Genomic DNA, 23651 nt, shown 5'->3' with positions numbered 1-23651 from the left:
CCCACCCATTTTTTGCTCCTGGCCCCACCTACTATTGGCACGCAGCCACCAGACGCATATTCACCAGGGAACAAGGCCATCAGGCTGAAAAGACTCTCTCTACCCTTGCTTCAAATGGACTATCCTCAATATATATTTTTCTAAGGTGTGTGAGGGAATTTTCACAGCCTCTAGGAGCAGCAGCCCAATCTTAAACTATGAGTTGGAATTTATAGCCAAGGTAATACCATGGATAAAAAGGTAAAGGGACCCCTGACCATTAGGTCCAATCGTGGCCGACTCTGGGGTTGCAGCGCTCATCTTGCTTTATTGGCCTAGGGGGCCAATGTACAGCTTCTGGGTAGTGGCCAGCATGACTAAGCCGCTTCTGGTGAACCAGAGCAGCGCATGGAAACACAGTTTACCTTCTTGCTGGATTGGTACCTATTTATCTACTTGCACTTTGACGTGCTTTCGAACTGCTAGGTTGGCAGGAGCAGGGACCGAGCAACAGGAGCTCACCCCGTTATGGGGATTCGAACCGCCGACATTCTGATCGGCAAGTCCTAGGCTCTGTGGTTTAACCCACAGCGCCACTCGCGTCCCAATACCATGGATACGCTATGGCTATTTCTACCTCTGGCTAGGAATTCTCTGGCTCCAAGATCTGTATCCCCAGGCCGCTGACAACAGGCATGCTGCATCCAAACCATCTCCACCTGTGGATGGTGGTGAAAATATGGGGGGGGGGGAGTGTGCCATGAGGTGGGGAAAGCAATCTTACTTTTACCTTGTTCCCCACCATTGGAGTCAATGGGATTGGAATAACTTCTGCCAAGTTCTGCCCTGATGTAGATTCCTGCTCTATATATGGGTGTGTCCCTGCAATGAGGGGAGTTAAGAATTTCTATAGCTGTTTTGGTGCAGAAATCAACCCCCCATTCCATCCATGCCCCAGTTTCATATATTTCACCACTGGGACATGGTGGAGCCTTCTAGGCAGAATAAGCTTATGATAGCATTGTGGCCTGTGTATCCTAGTAGCAGACATCTTGTTCTGCTGGTGGCATGGCAGCCCTGCCATTTCCAAGTTCCACTCGGCCAGTAGATATCAGGGCTAGGATTGCACCCTTAGTAATTCCCCTCCCCCTGCTCCACTGCAAATGTTCATACAACAAAATGTTCACCCGGATGCTTACCGTTAAGGTCTGTAAGAAAAAAGAAAATTAGAAAGCTCTCCGGTTAACGCAAAATCCCTGCTGCTTGTTAAATAGCAATTAGCATGTTTTGTGAAGCTCTCTTGGGAACAGTGGAGGGGAAAACCCACAGATTGTTATTATCAGGTCAATGCTCAGTAGCACCAAGACATATGCTGAAGAAGTCAGATGTTGTGCCACTTGTAAGTACAAACTGACCTCTGTGAGTTTGCCAAACTTTTAGTCTTGCAATGATATAGACATTTATTAAATGGAAAAAAGTATTAGTGGATCAATGAAAGAAGGGCAGCATGTGTCAAAGCAAAAAACCTCCATGACCTTTGCGGTTCTTTACTGCAGAGTTTTGAAATGTGTGTGTGTTTTTTTTAAGAGAGAGAAAGCTGTGTGCAAATCTTTAGTGAACAAGCATTTCTGAAGGTATCTATGGGCAGCATTTTTTTAAAAAAATAGAAAGCCTGAGCTGTTTTTACCCTAGATCCAGCTGTACTTACAGATCTATGCTGGCTTTAAAACGCTCACAGCACAATTATCTTTCTTCTCAGAGACGAATACCCAAAAAATTATTATTGTTGTCACTAAAACTTGTACTAATTACTTATTTGTCCCTTCTTGGCAAGGACTGAGTTTTATCGCTCTTTGACTAGGGATAAAAGCTGTTTAAGTGATGTCCACTCTCAAGCCTAGTAAATGCTGGATTAAAGCTTAAGTATCTCTTGCTGCGTATGAATCATGCCACATTTTCCCATCCCAATAGCATGCTTTCAACTAGCACTGTGCTGAAAATTCCTTCTGCACTTCCCCCCAACCATTCTCCCTCAATCAATGGGAAAAGAAATTGCATTTGAAAATTATCAGAGAGGGAGAGGACACTTTGCTGATGTTCTCATGAGTTTTGTATGGGGTTTTTCTTCTTTTTTTAATGTGCTTACTTTATAATTGTGGTGGCTATGGAGTCACGAGTGTCCTTACTTTCATTCTACAATTATCTCAGCAGTGTCCTGCACTCTGCAGTCTTCCTTGGTGCCCACACTTCAGCCAAAGCCTGAGGATAATAACAGTGAGATAACTCCTTCCATGGGACTTTTTCTGATCAGAAAGTCCATGCAGATGGGGAGGCTGGAGAGTGCTGGAGAAATGTTCACAGGATATAAAAAAGCACATACATTATACCTGGCTACTGGAATAGGTTTCAGTTCAATATACATACCGAGAGAAACATGGTGGTTTTTTAAAGCAACAATATACAATGAACACTAGTTTGCAACCACCTGGCAGATATATATATATATTTGTCAAGTGCCTTGAGAATGAGGCAGAATGAAAAGGAAAACAACTTGGAGAAGCTGGAGGAGGGATTTTGAGAGACAGCACCACTTTCAGCTGTTCAGCATTTTCTCTCTCCTTTCACCCTTGCTATGTACTCACCCTTCACAAAAAGTCCTAGCATGGGTGTATAATAAGAATAAAAATACAATCATAGTCTTTCTAAAACTTGTTCAGCAACAGCTTTTGCTGTGGGGACCATGTAAGTAAGACTTTGCTTTTCTAAGAATTGTAGTGAAATATACTGTCAATACCCCCCCCATTTGTTAATAAATGTTACCCTCTTCCCTTAAAACAAACAAAACTGTCAATATCTCCCCCATTTCTCATTTATCCAATCTTAAATTCAGTTTGCACCATTTCTGTAGCAGTTTGTGATTTAAAAAAATCTGTATGGAAGCTTTTTCATCCATATTTTTCTGAATACATAATATGCTAACACTAGTGGGTGGACTGCATTACAAAATTCAGAAAAGTCTAAATTTTGAAAGCTAACTGTCCCCATCCCACCCCTAGTTCATGTATTGGTTCAGAAAATGTGAATTAAGCTCCAACCCAACATTATTTTCTCACCCATCCCTGGTCAGAGCATTCACAAATCTGCTTCCCTGTGGCAAAATCACTGAAAAGTTATCTTGTTTTGGTATGGCATTCTTTGTAAAGAAACTGATCACATTAATCATCTGAGGCTCATTGAGAACAACTTTGTTCTTTGCTGCTTTTCTTTTCCCACTTCATGCCTTCCCAACCAATTATTCTCCTACCTCTTCTCTTGAGCTAATCCTGCCACACAGTCAAGAAATTCCCTCCAGATCTTGCTCCCCTGCCATTCTTCATTCAGGTGATTCGTCGCATAGTAAACATAGATTCTTCCATCCAAATCTCGACAAATATTTCATCACCTGCAACCAAAATATTATGCTTTCTAGTGTCTCACTATCTCCAAGGGACCATGACTTGGAAATGTTTGATAACACCATTAAGCATCTGTATAGCACTCAAAAGTGAAACCCAACAACTCCTGTTGATATAGTGGGATGAAGTGAGGAGAATACAAATTAGCTAACAGATTTATTTCTTGCACTGACATAATAAGCAAATATTGATGATGTTCCCTTAGTCACTACTTTGCAGCTCTTCTGGAATTTCGTCATTTTCTCCTCGCTGCCTCTGAAAGGTGTGATTCATTCTATCATTCCTGGAGCATAAGAGATTTCGCACCACTAACATACTATGCATTGTAAAAGTAGCAATGCAAGAGGATAGAAGGTGATGACATTTTTCTCACCTTTACCCGCTTATTTTTAACTTGCCAAGATATTATTTACAGAACAAGATAAAAGGGAAATAGGTTCATTTTGCTTTTCAGCAATAATTTTTTGCCTTTGTATTTTTTATACCCTCTCTCCCATCACTCCATATTTTTTTTTACTCAAGAGCTCCTCAGTGCTGATAATAATGAATTGTTGGAGGGCAGTGATCGACATCAAAAGCTCAGTGGTCTTGTCTGCATACGTAATGATGTAGGTTGGCCCTGAGTGAAAACCTTTTATTAGATGCAAAGTGCCCTGAGCTGAATTGAATGAGCAGATACAATAATGATGACATTAAGATTTGTATTGGGGGTGGGGAATGCTGGAAATGGACTAAATATTGGTCTGGATCAAATGAAACTGCTTCCTCCATCCTGTCCAATGCACAGCAGGGAATGACTGCACAATTGCCCTCCCCAACACCCCTGACATCTATGTATGCCCACATAAGGGGGGGTATTGCCCATGTATGTAAAATCCAATCAGTATGAGCCAGCAATTTAGAGATCTCCATACCCACTCCCCTGGAATTATGTGCAGGATATTGGTCTATGTGCAATGGAGTCAATACACATGGATATTCCTATCTGCATGGATGTGTGGGGCATCCGTGGTGGGGGTCAATACCCTGGATAATGAATCTGGAGACAAGTATTATGCCATACATCCCATTCACATGAGTGTTTATTGCTTTATTGAGGAATGATGTTCAAACAATAATTTCTTACCAGGCAAGACACCCACCCACCCTCCCATCCAGTGACTAAACTCCAGTTGAGGTGAGACTTCTTCCATATCTGTTGGTTTTTGCCTTCTTCTTCTCTGGTGATCATTCGTAGCCGTGTAAGATTGTCTTTCATAAACACGGTTTTAAAATTGAGTCCGTAGGTGACCGTGGAGGCCAATTCTGGATCCACGCGTCCTTCCTACTGAGGTGAGACTTCTTCCATTTCTGTTGGTTTTTGCAGTCTGTGTTGAAAGGCTGTAACATTGAAGAGTTTATAAATTATTTTTCAATGCACCCTTAGAAAAGACTTGAAAATTAACTTTGTGCCATACAGTGAGTAGGAACTTACCCCAAACAAGTCAGGAAAATGCCTGAAAACTGGAAATGATGGTTATCTTCTTTGTTGCTGTTGACATTCCACCAACTACTAAATTGACTATAGTAGGTATGTATGGCCAGCTGGACTGGTATTTAATATCCCATCCTTATTATTTCACTCAAAACCATAAAACCATAAATATAAACACCAAGAGGTCAAAAGCAAAGAGACAAACGTGTTTAATTTAACTTTTTAAAAAGTAATTTCTGAGATCTATTTGCAAGGTTGCATTAGTAAATACTTGCCAAAATACTTATTTTTTTCTCTTTTTTGTTTTAGTTTTTTCTTATCATTTTAGCATTGACTGACAGGTAAAATGGACTGTGTTATTGTTTAGGAGAATATACAAGTGTGCTCATTGAAAGGAAGCAGCAGCACATTTTCTATCATAAATTTTATCTCCACCAGAGTGCCTCCTTTCTAAGCTCCAATGTTAATTTCAAAACATGTCTCCCTCACTTCCCCAGCTCAACAATAACAGCAATGATGGGAAATGCAAAAGGACTCTGAACATTCTCTTGCTATGACATGATTTTGTTCACTGAACTATGTGCTCTTCTTTGGATCGAGATTGCTAGACCCAGATGCCAAGCTTCAGAAAATATTTCTGCAACAGCAGCATCTGATTCCCTGGCAGACATTTCTGACAAGTGCATTGGCAGCTTTCGAATTGCCTCCAGGCTTGCCTGATGGGTTTTGTGACTGGGCAAGCATTGCTCTCCTATACGCTTTCAAACAAAAACAACATTCACTATCTGTAGGTAACTCTGTATGGGTAGCCTTGGTGATAGTGTTGATCTTGCAGGAACTTTTGTCATCATAATCCCACATATTCATGTATAGACAGTGGGAAAACTGTTCTAATATTTTTTTTGAATCAATGTTGCATGGATTCCCTTTTAAATGGGTCCTCCAACCCTTTGGTTGGCAGCTGGCCTTGAAACCATACAGCTTTTTTCTGTGTGTTATGAGTATCTTTCTAAATATCCAGGCTTTGCACTAAATAAATCACATTTCATGTGGTATTCATATGATCAGTCTCCTAGAGAATGCAGCACTGGCAAAAATACATTTGCATATGAAAAGCAAGCTGTTTCCTAAGAAAAATTCAATATAGGTGGAATAAAATAAACAATTAAAACAAATGTCAAGTCACCTCTTATTTTCAATGTTGCATAATTAGTGGTCACTGATTTATTTTGGGGAACCATTGTATCTATTAATATGCTAGACTATTGCTTTTATTTATTTTTGGAGCAATTAAAGAACAACATGTAAAAGGATATTATGCTGATAATATTACTCCATCATGTTTCATCCCACTGCATGTTGGGCATGGCAATGAAAGTCAGCTGGACCTGACTTTCTGAAAGTATTATCTAGGGAAAGATTGAAATCATTGTAAAGAAAAATGAAATAGAGAATAGAGAATGCAACATTCAGTTAGCAGAAAACAAACTAAATGAGCAGCATATGTGTTGTTGGCATCCACCTGTCTCGAGAAACCATGAAGTGAGCCTCCGGTGGTGAAATTAAACTGCTGTATTAGCAGCACCCAAGTGACGTTCCCGGGGTGCAAGCCTGGGCAATGTGTCTGGGAGTTCTGTGCTGCCCAGATGGCAAGACCTCTCTCTCAGCCTCGTTGATGTGGTCCAAAGGAAATCAGAGCAATATGTTGGGCACCAGCTTGGCTGCAGGAGTTGCTGGAAAGAGGAGAATACGTCAGCATCTAACCGTCTTAAGGATTCCACTCCAGATTTGTGTACGGTTTTACTCCTTAGTTTTTTCTTCTCCCAAATATATCCTGCAAGTGGAGGTTTAGGATCAGAGTTTTCCTTCTCCTATGCAAGCTACCTTCCTAGGTGGATGAGCCCTATCTGCCCCTTACTTCCCTCAACAGCACATGCAGAAACCACTTTCCTGACCATTGGATCCACTATTGGTCTAGTCCACTCAATCCACCAGAGCCTGTCTTTGCATGTAGGGGAAGTCCTTAACTCGCTGAGCTGCCCAGTCAAAACCATTTCCCAGGATGTGGCTGCTGTTGCATGCCGACAGCTTCTAGGAGTCACAGGTGAGAGTTAAGGCATGGGTGGGGAATCTCAGACTTGGAGACTGACAACAGCCCTCCAGACCTCTATATCTGTCTCTTGAAACTTATAAAATACTGCATTTTTAAAAAATAAAAATAGTACAACAACACAAAAAGAAAGAAACTCTCCCAGGGGGGCCATACCCCTTACCGGTCCTGTTTCATTTCCTCATAGCTTCCTATGTTCCTAGTTTTGGATGGAGGTCAGGTGTGTCAGTGACAATATGACTCTAGAGCAGATAACCACATTCCTTTCTTCACACATTCTTGAAATGAACTCCTGAATAGAGTTCTTAAGTATGGATTTAGAGAATTTCTGACCCCAGGCACTATACAAAAGAAGTGTATTCATGAAGCTCAGCTTCACTTTTTCTGGCTTTGCCATCCATCTGTGGATTTCTAAGACGTTACTATGCTTTTGATGCAGACTCCTTCTCTTCCTGTCCCATTGTTAATGAGCAAAGTCGATGGAAAAGACGAACACTACGAACTGTTCTTGGAGGCTTGACGCTCTAGGGTCAGTTTGCTGTACCCTTTTTGATATGTCCTCTTGGGAGAGTTGGATGCTGACTGGCAGTATCCTTTCTAGCCTGGATAAGTGTTTTGGAAAGCTAAGCTCAGGTTACGCCCTTTCCTCTTCTGACTGGTAATCACATTTCCTTATTTGGTTGTTGCAAAAGGCAGCAGAAAGACACCGCTGCAGGTCTCTCCATGACACTTATCAAATTGCAGTAGATGCATCCGCACAATTGTCATGTGTCTCTGGAAGAACAGAAGCCAGCTCGGTTTGTATTTTGACCCAACCAATCAATAAGAGCTTTAGTTCATGCTTTTAAAACCTGGTGTACTCCAAGGTACCATTTGCTGTGCTCTCTGACCCTGGTTCAATAGTTGGCAAAACATCCTGGGAGGCTGAGTGAGGTTCTGTAAATTGGATGAGAAACTAATGTGAATGTACTACAGAAATACTTCCCTAATATTAGTTATATCAGCTGTGCCTTGATGGAAAGCATGCCATTTTTTTTAAAAAAAGAGCCTGCCCATATTGACATGAAACATTAACATCGTTGTAATAAAAACTCTGCCTTTCAAACCTTCGAAGAACTAACTTTGCGCAGTCCTGGGTATAAGAGCAAGGGTGAAATATATTTGGGATGGCACTACTATCGAGTCTTGATTTTTTTTTTAAAAATTGTTTAATCATTTTTTCCATACAAACATCAACGGCAAAAGACACATACAACAAAAACCATAATAACAATAATAACAATTTGACAATTCAGATTTGAATACACTGATATACCTACAACGGCACCTTTTTAAACAATATTTTCCCACCTCTCTCTCCTCCCCCTTGATACTTGTCATGCCATGGGGTCTCTAGGCCAGTGATGCCTCCATCTGTACCAACCTGGTTTCTAGGGCTCCCAGTGTTGAAATTAAGATGAACCACGAGTAAACAGTCTCAGTGTAGGAAGATGGGGCTTCAGTTAGGACACGCAGCAAAGGCTGGAATGGGTGGGCAACTGGTGAGGCTCATGGCCTAGCAGAGGGTTTTCTGGTCTTGCTGCTGCTGCTCCTCACGCCCACTGTCACTATTTATTTGCTCGCCTTTCTTTTCCTTCTAAAGCTTTAGTCCCACTGTTTTAGCTTGCACAGCAAAAGACCCACCTTGAAAAGCTTATGATTGCCACAGCCTTTTTAAAGATGGAAAAAAGAAAAAAACTGGAGAAAAGTCCCATTGTAGGTAAGGTGCAATAGTGCTCCCCCACCATTTATAGGGAGAAAATCATGGGAAATATTGCACAAAAGCACCCAATGTGGTTGTTTTGTGTTTAGGAATAACTAATTAATATTAAGTATTCTTGAAAAATGATCTTCTTAACTTGGGAAGCAGATACAAGTTCAGACATAAGCCTCTTTTTGCCAAATTTTCCATGGGCTGTATTGATCTACACTAGCTACCAATGAGCATTCAAAGAAATCTTAAATGATTTCATAGTCAATTGGATTTCTGGTGGGAGCTGCTGTTTTCTCTGAGAACAATATGACAGTTTTCAATATGACAGTTTTCACGGCACTCTTTCATAAAAATCTGAATGTGATAAAACAGAGAGGGTGAAAGCTGTATACCTACAGCTCTGTATTTTCCTTAGATGTGCATCAGTACCCAAATGCAATCACTAATTTTACTAAGGAATAACCCATCCAGATATGGGCCTTGAACGTATTTAAATAGTGTCTAAGTGGATTGCCTTGAGTGATGTAAACAGAATTTGAGTACATCTATTTGAATGCCATATGCCTGTTCAGTTTTGTTTGCTTTTTCCAAATGGTCGTGTATTTGCATGAATATCAGGGTTCAAATGAGAGAGAGAGTTCAAATTTTCTAACATGAAAATTATATTTTTAATTGTCATTTCTGTATATGAAATGCAAACAAACAACCACTCACAGAAAGGAAAATGTGAACTTGTATGAACTTGGTCTTTTTGAAAGAACAAACAAAATAAAAAACAAAAAGTTAGATTGCAGCCAATAAGAGAATATAACCTTTGACTTCACTGAGTTTATGATCAACTGAAGGGGTTGCAAAGCAAATCACCAAAAGAATCCTTATCAAAATTATTCATTGAATAGTTATGAATAATGGATATATTTGCAAGAATGAGGATCAGGTCACAATAACTGATGCAGAGTGGAAAGGGTTCAGTGAGCTGGATAATTTATTTGCAGTGATTCATTGTATAAGCTATGGCAAGGAATTAATGGCATTGACTGAAAAGTGAAATTAAAGGGCTCTGTATAGGTGCGGTCCTTTGGTTGGTGGTGAGAAGAGGACCCTATACTAAGGCTAGCTATTTGTGATCAGATGAGTGTCTGGCTGATCTTCTTCCATGGCAGGAAGTGATGGGAGAAGCAACTTATGTGGTTGGGAAGGAATCATTGAATCATAGAATTGTAGAGTTGGAAGGGTCCCCCACAGGTCCTCAAGTCCAACCCCCTGCAATACAGGAATCTCTGAGGGAGGCATATATTGGGCTTTGAATGCGGAAGGTTCCAAGATCAACCCCTAATATTACCCAGTAGGACATGTTGGGGCATACTGAAATGTCAGAGACCCTAGAGTGTGTAGGTCAGGGGTAGTCAACCCTTTTATACTTATCGCCCACTAATCCATCTTCCTGGATGGTAAAATTCCCTTACTGCCCACCAGCGCTCAATGGAAGGAGGATTCAGCTTGTACCGTAGAACCCCCTACTGCCCACCTAGAATCTTGAAACGCCGCTAGTGGGCGGTAGGGACCAGGTTGACAACCCCTGGTGTAGGTAATACTGAAGTACAAATGGTCTGTCTCAGTATAAAGCAGTTTCCTACATTCCTATGAGTAGGAGAACCCATGTCTTTCTTGTAGAGGGTCTTTGGTTCAATCCCTACTGCAACCATTTAAAAAAGCATAAGGTAGTAAATGATGAAAAAGATCTCTGCCTTAGACTCTGGAGACAGTCTGAGTAGACAATCCTGAACTAGATGCACAAATAGCTTACCGTGACATAAGGCAGCTGTGTATGTTCTACAATGGACTCTTAATTCGGCCCATGAGGCTGTGTCCCCTAACTTTTCAGAATAAAGCACTGTGTGTGATTGTAGGTTTTCTGTTAGCAGCAAACCAAGGCTCCTGTGGTTAGCAAGGAACAATTTATTTGCTTACCAAAAAAAAAAAAAAAAAAAGGACAGAAGGCTCCAGGCGAAATCTCAAATACGTGCTATCTAACTCAAATGTCTGCCTCAAACTTCTACTTGGGTATAACTCGAGTTCTCCACATTCAGTGTTCAAATTGGACAATAGAGTGCTGGCAAAAAAAGAAGATTGTATATGGACAAGTGATGAAAACCTGTAGTATATTATTAAACGGAATGATACCTTCTCCACCAACCAGTAAGCTTGAAAAAGGCTGCACAATACAGTGCAAAATGTGTGTATCAGTGGAAAAACAGAAATTAAGCACTGTAATGCAAATGTTTCAATTTATGACAGTGGTTAAAACAACAGAAGTTTGAGCATATGGGGAAAACCAGTAAAAGTCTCTTGGTTATCACAGCCAGTAAATGGAGAGTGATTTTAGAAGCCCTTTCTGGAGCTGGGCACTGGGGAAATGGACCTCATCTTTTTGTTTGCCTGTTTTCTTTTTAGTCTGTTTCAATGTGCAGAGGATTAAGCTGTGAGGCTAGATAATGTCCTGTGCATAATAATTACTAGGACACAAGACATGTTGAAATCAATGGGGTGTAGGCCAGCTCTAGACATTATGCTCATCTGGTGGTGCTGGAAGTTGTCGAACAATGTCTTTGGTCATTTGTGATGTGTATAACATGCAGTTGACATACTGAGTCTCTTACTCCCCAACCCTAAAAGTCACCTCAGAAATTCTGTCATAATTTGGCAGGCTGGCCTACCCACGTGGTAAGTGCAATATTTACATTAAGTTCACATGGGATAGTGCTTGGGATGAAGGTGGTTTGTCCACGAAAGCTGTTTGTGTGTCAGAGGATCTGATGGGGAATACACAGCCCTCTTTTTCCATAGTTATCTGTCAAAGTACTGACACAAAAGGAGTCATTAGACAGCTTGAGTCCTAATAATGAATTCAAAATAATGTGTGAGGGCTTAAATCTGGCGGGAAACCTTTTTCAGCCTGAGGCCAGTGACCAGAGGCAAAAGCGGACAGAGCTATGAATGTAAAAATGGCCTGTAGTGGTTCTAGGGGTTGCTCATGCGTAAGCCGGTGCAAAGACCTGGCTGGGTTGCCTGAGTGAACCTTTTCTGTCTGGACAGCCACTCACCCGTGGCTGTCTCGATCGCTGGCAGAATCAGTCAGTGGGCGTTTCTTAAACTTCTTCCAGCAAAGAAGCTCTTTGATGCCTAGTCTTCTCCTACTCTCTCTGCGCGAAAGCCTTCTGCGCAAGGAGGGCATAGGCAGCGGAGGACCCCTACTCTCCCCGCGGGTCCCCGGCAAGGAGTCATGGGACCGCCTCGCCGCTTCCCCCATCTGCCCCCCTTCTCCACTGGTGCTACGCTGATTCTCTTCCCCAGAAGATGGGCTGCCTCTCCCAATCCCGGGACGTTCTCTGGAATCCCTCTGGATTTTGCTCTCTCCCTCCGGCACTGATGGCAGTTCCCTGACATGGCCCTTGTATGTTAGGGCTCTTTCCGCAGACACTTGCACACCCCTCTCTATTCTCATCCTGGGAACAAAATATATTATCAGAATTCAAGGGCCCATTTCACTCAAGGAAAGTACCAAGAAGAGCAACAGCGGGGAATGGCTTGGGGGAAAAGGGCTGCATGATTTGGAAGGGGATGTGGTGTGCAGAGAGCCCCAGTGGTATGAGGTTCCCCAGCCCTGAGGTATAGGAAGTGGCCATGCCTGGGAAGAGGCAATGCCCTCCTCTAAACTGGGTGCCTGCTTTTCCCCAGCCTTCTTGCATTGAGTGGAAAGGTCAGAAGAGGGCTTTTAAGCACATTTGACTAAACTTGCTTACAAGCCTGCTTGCAGTCAGCAACCCCAGTAATGCAGGATTCTCAACAGCAGGACAGTTTAAAAGTGTGTTTACCAAACACATTTACAAGACCCCTTCAGGCTTTCTCACTCAGTGCAGGGAGGTCAGGGATGAAGCAAGCTCGCTTCTTCACCCTACTTTTAAGCCCTCACACATTATTTTGAATGCTTGGATAGCGATAGAGAGGGGGGGAAAGATGTGGCTGTTTCTTTAAAAGGAAGAATGAAGGGGGTGGTTTTCCAGGGACAGGGCTCCGAAAACCATGGCTGGCCCTAGTAGATCAGGCCAGTTGTGCATAACATGCTATGTGGGATGTTGTAAAACTGCAGATCTGATCATTGCTCTGAGCTATTTCTCCTAGGACTAATGTGTTAATGAAACTTCTTTTTAAAAGATAAAATAAAAGGTTACTATTCAAAGATGTTTATGAAAGATGCTCCTTCGACTTTGTGCATAATTAATGGTTTGTGCGAATAAACACAACTGTTCAGACTTGAGTTTAGCTGTCTTTCTGTCTTTGTAGAAAAGTAACCTTTAAAGTAGATGCCTGCCTTTATAATGGCATAAATGTGTTCCCTGGAATCATAATTGTTCCCTATCGTCCCTCTCTGTGGGAACAACACCCACCAACCGTAAGGCTTTTCACCCTGTTACACTGAAATCTGTTTTCACTTCTCTGCGTCTTGAATCCAGTGCTGTGACATCAGCTACCTAGACTGTACTAGACTGATAAGAGACTAGTTTTGAAAGTGACGGGATGCAGAGATGTTGGTGAGATAGATAGTGGAATAGCAACAGTCTTCATCTTTTTCTGTATCACCAAAACAATGCCTCTGCATCTCCTCTTCACAGGTGGGCACTATGGACATGAGAAACAGGTAACACGTTTAACTCAGGAATAGGGAACCTGTGGCCCTCCAGATGTTTTAAAGCTCCAGTTCCCATCAGCTTCAGCCTTCAAGGCCAATGGTCATTCAACATCTGGAGGATATTATATTTTCTGAGCTCATGAAATGAATGTGAGGATGGCCCTGCCTCCCTCCATCACACTCCTGAAAAGATACTTAATATTCCCTTTCCAATTTGAGGAAGAGCCACAGCTCAGTGACAGAGCATCTGCTTTGGGTGAAAACTCAGGTTCAATCCCAAGCATCTCCAGGTAGGCCCAGCAAAAACCACAGTCTGAAACCCCAGAGAGCCCCGGCCTGTCAGTGTTGACAATACTAAGCTAGACAGACGAATGGTCTCAGTATAAGGCAGCTTCCTCTGCTCCTAGGTTACCAGTGCCATCACCTTCTATGTGTTGGGAAGGGAACGTCTATAGCAAGGAAGCTTCTCAGCTGATTCAGACTCCTCATGCAGTTCAGGTCCCTGGAAGATCATGTTTCAATACACTACGAAAAGCCACTATAGCAGGCATCTTGCTGTAGTTGCTTCCTTTCCCACACATGAAAGGCAATGAAGTTAGGAACATGGTAGAGATGGCGTGTGTGTATCCAATGGCCTAGTCTCTACCCACCCCTGAAAAACCACCAACCACTGGCAGAGAGTGGAGCAACTTGCAAATCCTACCCTGCACTGATCCACCTGCCTCTCTGCCTTCAGTTACCTCGTCCTTATCCTCGAGGATGCTTACACGCCAGGGCAGTTCTCCAACAATGGTCCTGCTTTGTTGCCACTTTCGTTCTCCTTGGCCTCTGATCTTGCTGAGGCCCAAAAGGTGGGCGGATGCAGTTGTTGCTGGGGAGCTGCCCTGGCCCATCCTAGATGTTCCCCTGAAGCTCGTCTGGGCCTGCCACCCACTACTTAGTACCTGCCCCCAGTTCTGCTTGCTCATTCACCTGCCTGTTCTTCTGTCATTCTGCAGTTCCCATGGCCTCCTGCTGGCAGCCCCACAAACTGCAGTATGATAACATTTGTTTTTCTCTTACAAAACTACAGTAGAGATATAGAAATACATTTTTGCACCTCCTGCTTTTTCATATTCATTCCTGCATCTGCAAAACCTGGAAAAAGTAATCTGTAACTTAGCCCTGAGTATCAGAGTTCAGAAAGAGATATGATGAATCAGGACTATCAGCATTATCCAGACAAGAGTGAGATAATGTTTAGTAGAGATAAGAAAGTAAAAGTGCCCTACATAGGATATTACTTACTAAAGTATCATGGCCAGATGGTGATAGAGTTGACTTTCACATAACATTCAGATGGAAATTAATCCTGATTTGAGATGAGATTCATAAATATTCTTTAGAGACAGAGGAAATGCTTTCTTTTAATTAATCTACATTTCTTCTTTCTTGAAACAAGGTGCAGCATCAAAAGACTGTATCTACAAACTGTATGATTAACTTTATTCTTCCTCAAAAATTACAGCTATTAGTTTGAGGGGAGAGTGTCTGTTCTACCTTTTATAAATTTCATTTACACATAATTTTTTTCCAAGCTCAGACACAGCCTTGACAGATGGCATCCACTATTTAATGAATATGATAGACTATTACAAATGGAACACAAGTGCAAAAGGGGAACTGACAAAAAAGAAAAAAATGCTTTCAAAAACAGGATGTAAGAGTATGATTAAGCTAAAGGCGGCCACTTTTGTGGAAATTAATCAGAGCAGCCATTTAACATACTTTTTAACCCACCGTTAGGGTTGTGCAGAAACTCTATTGGATTCACTAAACATTTTTTTTAACCAGGAAATGAACTTCATACCTGCCTTGAGTTTTGCTTCAGATGAAATCCAATTTTGTATGAAACTCCTCACTCCCAAACTAAAACCAACCAAGCAAGCAAAAACCTCAGGTATTCTTTCTCTGAATAGAACCACCAAATTTGGGTTGATTTTTAAATTATTGTTATTTAGGCCCTCACATTTCCTATATCTAAATCTGCCTGGCAACAGTATCTGCCACTGGCCTTCTCTATGCTGAGCCATTCATTTCCATGGAAACACAGTCTGGATAGAAAGGCCATAGAAGTAACCTCTGGCTTGAGGCATGGATGATTTGGCCACCATCTCCTGTCATGCTATTCGAAATGCTGTCTAATCTGTTATCCGTCTACCCCAGTGTTGTTGAGGTTGGCTGCTTGTGCCATGGATAACTGTAGGGAAAAGATCCTGGATGAGAGAAAGGATGGGTGAATGGGTCTAGCAGCTTTGTTTGTACATCTGCCTCTCATACCTCTTCTTCATACAGTACATCTGTTGCTGAGAGATATATAGGGGGTAGGCTTGTACATTCCTTTTGTTACTTTGGCAACTAGCCGGTGGGTGGATAGGATTTGCAGCACTGATTATGTTCCTCTTGTCTTACTTTGTGGGTATAGTAGACAGTGGTGGGGGTTTGTTGGGGTACACTTCAGTTCTCCTCTGTGCCCAGTTATCTACCTCCTTATTGAGTCGCCTGTGTATTTGGGCTTAGAGATATATGGCACACTGACCCCTGAAAGAGAGTCCACTGTATTAATTCCACCAATCAATGTTACTTGCTCGCTCCAAAATACCTTAATACAATGAGTAACACATTCTATAAATCCATGCAAACAAATGTAAATATTTTCTAATTGTCTTTGTATAATTTAAATCGACTGATGAATGCTCAATTAGATAGTTTGTTCTGAACTAAAAGAACCCCAATGAGATTGAATATGATGAACTGTTGACTATCCTAATTTTATAATATTAATAAAATATGACTAAAAATGTAGGAAGGTTAGTGTTTCTGATTTGAAGAACACAAAAGCATGAGGGGGAAAAACGTCCAACGCTGAACATACATATTTAAATTTGTCTGGAGGGTTTTTTGTCAAATTGCCCTGCTGTTCTGTGTAAAAAGCTGTGAATCACCATGGAAACCAATTATTAGTTCCTCATACCATCTCCATATTCAATGAACACCAGACCCATCCTATTCTCCATTTTAATTATTGTATGACAAAATCTACATAATTATTTTCAAAATTTTATTTAACAAGATTTGAAATTACTGTATATAAAGATCCAATTACTTTCCTAATACATTATTGTTGCTTCTGGTATCTGGGAGATAGCTAAAACATGTCAGGTGTGTGTGTATGTGGGGGGGGAGAAGTCTCAGGCCAATTATATTACCCACTTTTTATAGCTTGCAATAGCCCAAGGTGGTACAGAAGTTTGACAAACATTCTCATCGATTTCCCCACACACATCTGTTTCCTAAGTAACTTTTAAAAGTTGAGACATTGTTACTAGAGTGTGTCACATCCCTGCCCTTCTAGATTTTATTTGTCTTTTTTCTAGATAGAGGTGTTCAAAATGTGCCTGCAAAATACAAAATATCATCTTCAGCCCTGTAGATCTTCTTGAGGCCTGGCAGTAGGTAACCAATGGAGGAAGGTTTCCATTGCCCCAATCTTGAAAAACTGTCTATTGAGCTAGGTATGAAGAGTGGGGGAAAGAGATCATATTCCTTAAGAGCCACACTAAAAGTCTCATAGGAACTGCAGGTGTTGGGATGGATCTAATTAGCACCAGAACATTTGAAAGGGGAACAGGTTCACGCTTTTCCACTGTGCTGTTTTTTTTTTGATTAAAATTGTACACAGAACCTGCCAAAGCTCCTATTTTCACTAAATGGTAAAACAGACGAGTACCCATATGGAACCAGTATGTCTGTTCCTGTGGGACAAACTGTAGCTTCCTAAGGGGGAAGATCCAGTTGGGCATGGGAAGAGTTCAATTCCTTTGGGGTTCTCTGCAGCTCCTATTAAACTTAAAAAAGAAAACAAAATAGTAGCAAGATCCAGTCATGGATCTCCCAGTGCCCTGCCTAGCAATTTTGTGAACGTTTACTCAGAAGTAAATGCCTCTCTGTTGAACGCATTAAACAGTAAAAATAAGCATGCATAGGATTTTAGGCTAAAAAACAAAACAAAACAAAAAGTATTGCAGTCCACTTACATTGGCCATGGTGGAAAGTAGGACAGTTATGTCCATATACGGCAGTACTTCTTTCTACTAGCTTGATCACAAGGCACAACAACTTCTTAACTTTCCCTCCCTCCTCTGTCCTCAATGGTTATAGCTCCTGAGCATGTGTCCTTGTGTCTGTCTCTCATTGTTCTCTTGCAAACACAATGGGAGAACGGGCCTTTTCCAGGGTGGCTCCCCGCTTGTGGCATGTTCTCCCCAGGGAGGCTCAACGGGTGCCTTCATTACATATCTTTAGGTGTTAGGCAAAAACTTTCCTCTTCTCCTAGTCCCTTGGCTAATTAAACAATCTATACTCCCTTGTTTTGTTTGTTACTGTGTTATGTATTTTTGTTTTATATACTGTGTATATATATGTATGTGTGTGTGTGTGTGTGTGTGTGTGTATATATATATATAGTAAACTGCACTGTGATCATCTGATGAAGAGCAGTATAGAAATTTAATAAATAATGATAATGTTACATGCCACCCCTATCTCTAAAACAGTTCAAAATTCCAGGGGTTCCAAGCACCTACCCAGGGTTCATGTTTCCTTTGGGAATGAGGTGCAATGGAAAGTGTGGTGTCTTTATATGGTTTATTTACACATTTATACTATGATGGGGGTGTGTTCTAGCATTGCACTCCAAGTGGGTCCTGTTTCTCCCACGACTGGCTCCTTGGATCCAAACTTCCAGTCCCTATTCTGCTTTCCCCAGCTTGCAAACGGCTTACAAACTGCACCGATCTTCCCTTCATCTTACCTCTTGGGCAACTGGAGTTCCCCCCTCCCAACTCTTTGCCTTGTTGATGGTTTTATTGATGGGTCTTCACCTTGTCTTTGTTTGCTTAACAACTCGACCATTCTCAGGCTGGCCTTGCTATTTTGACACTGCTAAATTCAGACAAGCATTGATTAAATTCTAGCACTGACTAAATCCAAGCACCCACAAACTCTGATACTCTAAAACTTAATAATAATAATAATAATAATAATAATAATAATCAATAGAACCCACCCTTCCATTGCGCAGCCCTTCTCTCACACATTTCAGTTTTCAAGCTATAATGTTCATAATTTCTCCAATAACGCCACAGATGGCTTTGCAGTGTGTTGATTCCATATAGTTACATTATTTTTACTTTTATATACGACCCTTCAATATATTCCCAGGGCGGTATACAAATGGAGTAAGACAATTTAAGTGTAAATACAAAATTAATTATTTCTAGAGAGCCACAAAATCATAAAAGCAAGGGATGTGTGTATGTATGTGTGTGTGTGGGGAACCTTTCAGCAGGACTGAAATACATTTGGGAGCTCTTTGCCACTGATGAAAATTTCCCCTGATTCGGTGCACTGAAATCTTCACAAGCTACTGCGATGCAGGAAGAACAACTGAGAGGGCACCAGTGCTTCCCAAAGGACAAGCATAGATACTGCTCATTAGTCAAGGCAACTTCGCTATCATTAGAAACACTGCGAGCTCAAAGAAACCCCACAGTATGTTGCTGTACAATCTAAGGTCACCGTACATAAAGAAATGCCATCCCAAATTGGCACGGTGCTTGAGAGCCTTATAGAAAAGCATATTGACAGTGAAACTGTTCTAATCAGGTAAATTATCACTTTGCACACACAAAAAGACAGATTTCCTTAATAACATCACAGCTCTGGGGAAGTTGGAGGAGAGGTCATCAATAAAAGCAATTACATGTTCAATGGGAGCAGCAAAAAGTATGCTATAGCACGTTTCTCGATCTTTTTGGTAATTTCAAATGGGTTGTCCTTGTATGAAACAAGCCCATTTTAAAAGTCATGCAACACATCAATACTACCGATAAGCATTAGGTTAGATTTCATTTTATGGAACGGCTGTCTTTCTGTTATAGGTCCTAAACCGAAAGGACGTCCTGCCATGTCAAACCCTACGCTGTGGTGTCCCATTTATGGGGAGCACATGATCTGGCACAGAGTTAGTGTAGGGGAACAACTTATCTCTTTTTTTGGGTGCTAGGAAAAATGTATCTGCCTTTTATGGTGTTGTGCTGGACTTTTGACCCACATTCTTGTAACTCACAGACGTGCTGCAAGAGAGCACTTGTGCCGATCAACTGGAATGGGAATGCAGTCACAGAATATTATGGGCTATATCCCATCATATAAAATATCAAGGCGGAATACAATAAATATGAAAAGTACAGTAAAACATAATTCTAATTCAAAATGGTGCTGGAGGAGACTCTTGAGAGTCCCATGGACTGCAAGAAGATCAAACCTATCCATTCTTAAGGAAATCAGCCCTGAGTGCTCACTGGAAGGACAGATCCTGAAGCTGAGACTCCAATACTTTGACCACCTCATGAGAAGAGAAGACTCCCTGGAAAAGACCCTGATGTTGGGAAAGATGGAGGGAACAAGGAGAAGGGGATGACAGAGGACGAGATGGTTGGACAGTGTACTCGAAGCTACCAGCATGAGTTTGACCAAACTGCGGGAGGAAGTGGAAGATAGGAGTGCCTGGCGTGCTCTGGTCCATGGGGTCATGAAGAGTCGGACATGACTAAACGACTAAACAACAACAACAAAACAACAGTAAAACATAAAATGCCATAGATGCAAATTAAAATAATTCTTAATGGTGAGTCACTTTAAGCCAACTGTCTTCAATTGGTGGGTCGGGGGCCTGATCCAAAGCAAGATGCAACTGGAGCACCACCACCATGCAAATATGTGGTAAAAAAGAAAACGGAAAAAAGAAATGGGTCATCAGATACATGTTTGTGTTAAAAGTGGGTCCTGGAACAGGTTTGGGTGGAGCAATTTCATTAGATTTATTTAAAGTGTAGTTAAAATTGACATTGGACATCTATTGGACATTGTGGTGATCACATCTTTTTAGAAGGTTAGTATATTAATTGTATCATCCTGGAAGTAATCGTGGTGCAATCTAAAAGCTTCAGACATAGATCTCTCTAGAGCACTCATGAATTGCATTAACAGAAGCAGCAGCAACCCATGAAATTTCCATTGCCCGCCCAGCTGTTGAAATTCAGTGGGAGATACTGCTGCTGTTTGTGCCACGACATCTGATTTAATATTTATATAGCACATTTAATATTTATATAGCACAATGATGTGCTAGATGCTGTACAGAATACAAAGGCAATGCCAAATGCATAAATTAGGCGTATCACAACCTGATGCATCTCAGAGAGCTTGCCAGCCATATTGAAAATCTAGTTGCATGCAGAAAATCAACGTCCCTGATTTTAACAACTGCAACATGCAATTGTTTCAATATATACCTCTCCAGAAGTGATTAAGCCTGTCAAAATCTGATCCGTTCAGGAGTATCCAAGCAGAGAATCTTGAAAAGATTTTTTTGTTTTTTTTCTAAGGAAAGTCTCTAGCAATTTTTATTTTTTACCAGAATCAATTGCAAATCCAGGCATGGGTGCCCCTTCCAGTGGGCACATTTCAGAAAGATGGGTGCAGCAGTTCTTTCGCAAGGAAGGCCTTGCTGTTTGAGGATGAGATAGCAGAAAATATGTTCCCTCCCCTGGTTTGTTTTTTTGGGGGTGATCAGGTTGAAAATTGGGTTATGGCAGAGGTTCCCCGGGTCAAAAACCTGACAAATGTTAGATAAATGCAGGCATAGGTGAACTCGGCCCTCCAGATGTTTTGGGACTACAACTCCCATCATCCCTAGCTAACAGGACCAGTGGTCAGGGATGATGGGAGTTGTAGTCCCAAAACATCTGGAGGGCCGAGTTTACCTGTACCTGGATAAATGGATCCAGAGGATATTGTGCTATGTAATTTTGTCTTTTTTAAAAAAGTTACTTTTTCTCACTACCATTGCCACTCCTTTCTGGAATCAAACTCCATTAAGAAGAGAGAGAGAGAACTACGTTTTTGAATTGTTTAATTAAGGGAAGGAATGTCTGGGAATGAAGAAAGCCACTCCAATGGTCAGACTCCACAGCTTGGTGCAGTGCTCTTACTGTCAAAACACAGAGAAAGATCCACAGGTTTAATTCACCATCCCTCTCTCCAATCACTATGATTGAAGGAGAAAATAAGTAACTGTGATTAAAAACTCCTGATTACACCTTGGCAAGGGGATGCAGTCTTTGACTCTACCGCTCACCAGCTGATTGGGTGCGCCCAGTCACATGATGTCATTGTGATGTCAGGGCACCTGGGCAGCCCTGCCCCCCCTTTCAAATTTGGACTGGAGAGCCAAAAAAAGGCTATTGCTCTCCCCCACCTTGGTGTATTTTTGCAAGAGGGAGGCTGTAGAGGAAGGTTTATTGCTTTTTTGGGTGGTGGGTAGTGTACTGCATTGTATTGTATGGTTTGCTTTTTCAGTTTCATTCTCTGTTTTACACAACACATACATGCACATTGCTCTTTTGTAAACCACTTACAGACTGTCTTAGTATTAAGCCATCTTGAATAAAACATGGGAGGGGACATAGGTAAGTTTGGCCCCACATAATCCATTACAAGACATATCACACACACACCTATCAACTTGGGGGGTCTAAAATGTTTCATGGGGGGGGCAAGGGGACCTCAGCCCCTGGGAGTTGGCTTCTATGGTATTTAGAAATACATAAATATATGAAATAAATAAATGTGTTCTCTTAGCAGCCTTACCATTTCTCAGTAGTTTCAACAAACAGAAGATGAACCATCTAAACGTGGGTGAAAGGAAGTGTAGCACCGTGATAATGAGTGGACAGTAGCAGATCTGAACAAGAATTCTTTCCTCAAAAGCAAGCGCAAAGAACTGACAGGAGCTTGCTGTGACTTGTTTGGAAAGCTTTTTGAGGACAAAACCGCTTGCATCCACTGGGGTCTTGACTCTGCTGTTATAGCCGATAAATCTGTGTCTTGGCTGGTCATGTCTACAGGCACATGGAGGCTTCAGTTTATTTGATAGATCACAGAACAGCTAGCGTCTAAACTGGTGCTTACCTACCTTTGGGGCAGTTTACATCCCCCCTACTCACTTTGTATATTTTCTATTTCAGCATTAAAATAAAATATGAAAATAACTTCACAGTTTTAATCAAACTTGAGATGGAGTTGCTAAGCAGGGAAACAAAAACAACTCCAAAAAGAGAATTCCCACATAAGGGAAGGTAGGAGTCAAACAATAAAAAAGAACTACCATTGTGATAGAAAGTAATGAAAACAAAGAATGTATGCTTCCAAGCACATGATGACAGAATGTGATTTCTTCAAGACCTAGTTAAGGCGATACCCTGTTGAGACTCACTATGCATTTCCTGGCTTTCATTCTTTCTCATAATGTTAATACGCTTTCAAACAGAGTGTGCTGGGAATAATACTTTGGACGGGGGGAGGGATGAAGAAAATTAAATTTAATGACTGGTCTTCAACGGCATCCAAACTGAGAATCCCATTTATTGTATAAACAGCACTGTGGCTTTCCCAGGGGTTTAGCTTCATCACAGAGAGGTATTAATTTAAAGCAGAGTTCCCCAAGCTGTGTCACGGTGAGCTTCCATAAGATGAAAAGTGCTCAAGCCTTCCCAATAGGAACTGAAATGAAGTTTACTCCCTAATGGCTCTCCTTTTCTTCAACAACCCCCCCAAATATTTATTTCTTAGTGATTTATTTCTTAGTGTGGATTCTTGCTGTGCACATACATGCAACGTGCTTCAGTAGTGCATTTCCCTCTGTCATCTATGTGCCCCCTCAACTAACTTTTAGGGACGCGGGCGGCACTGTAGTCTAAACCACTGAGCCTAGTCCTTGCCGATCGGAAGGTTGGCGGTTCGAATCCCATGGGTGAGCTCCCATTGCTCGATCCCTGCTCCTGCCAACCTAGCAGTTCGAAAGCACGTCAAAGTGCAAGTAAATAAATAGGTACCGCTCCAGTGGGAAGGTAAACGGCGTTTCCGTGAACTGCTCTGGTTTCGCAAGAAGCGGCTTAGTCATGCTGGCAACATGACCCGGAAAAACTGTCTGCGGACAAACGTCGGCTCCCTCGGCCAATAAAGCAAGATGAGCGCCGCAATCCCAGAGTCATTTGTGACTGGACTTAACTGTCAGGGGTCCTTTG

The sequence above is a fragment of the Podarcis tiliguerta genome (assembly GCF_965153285.1).
Source record: "Podarcis tiliguerta genome assembly, chromosome: 2".
In the NCBI taxonomy this organism is placed as follows: domain Eukaryota; kingdom Metazoa; phylum Chordata; class Lepidosauria; order Squamata; family Lacertidae; genus Podarcis; species Podarcis tiliguerta.
Note: the sequence above shows the minus strand (reverse complement) of the source record.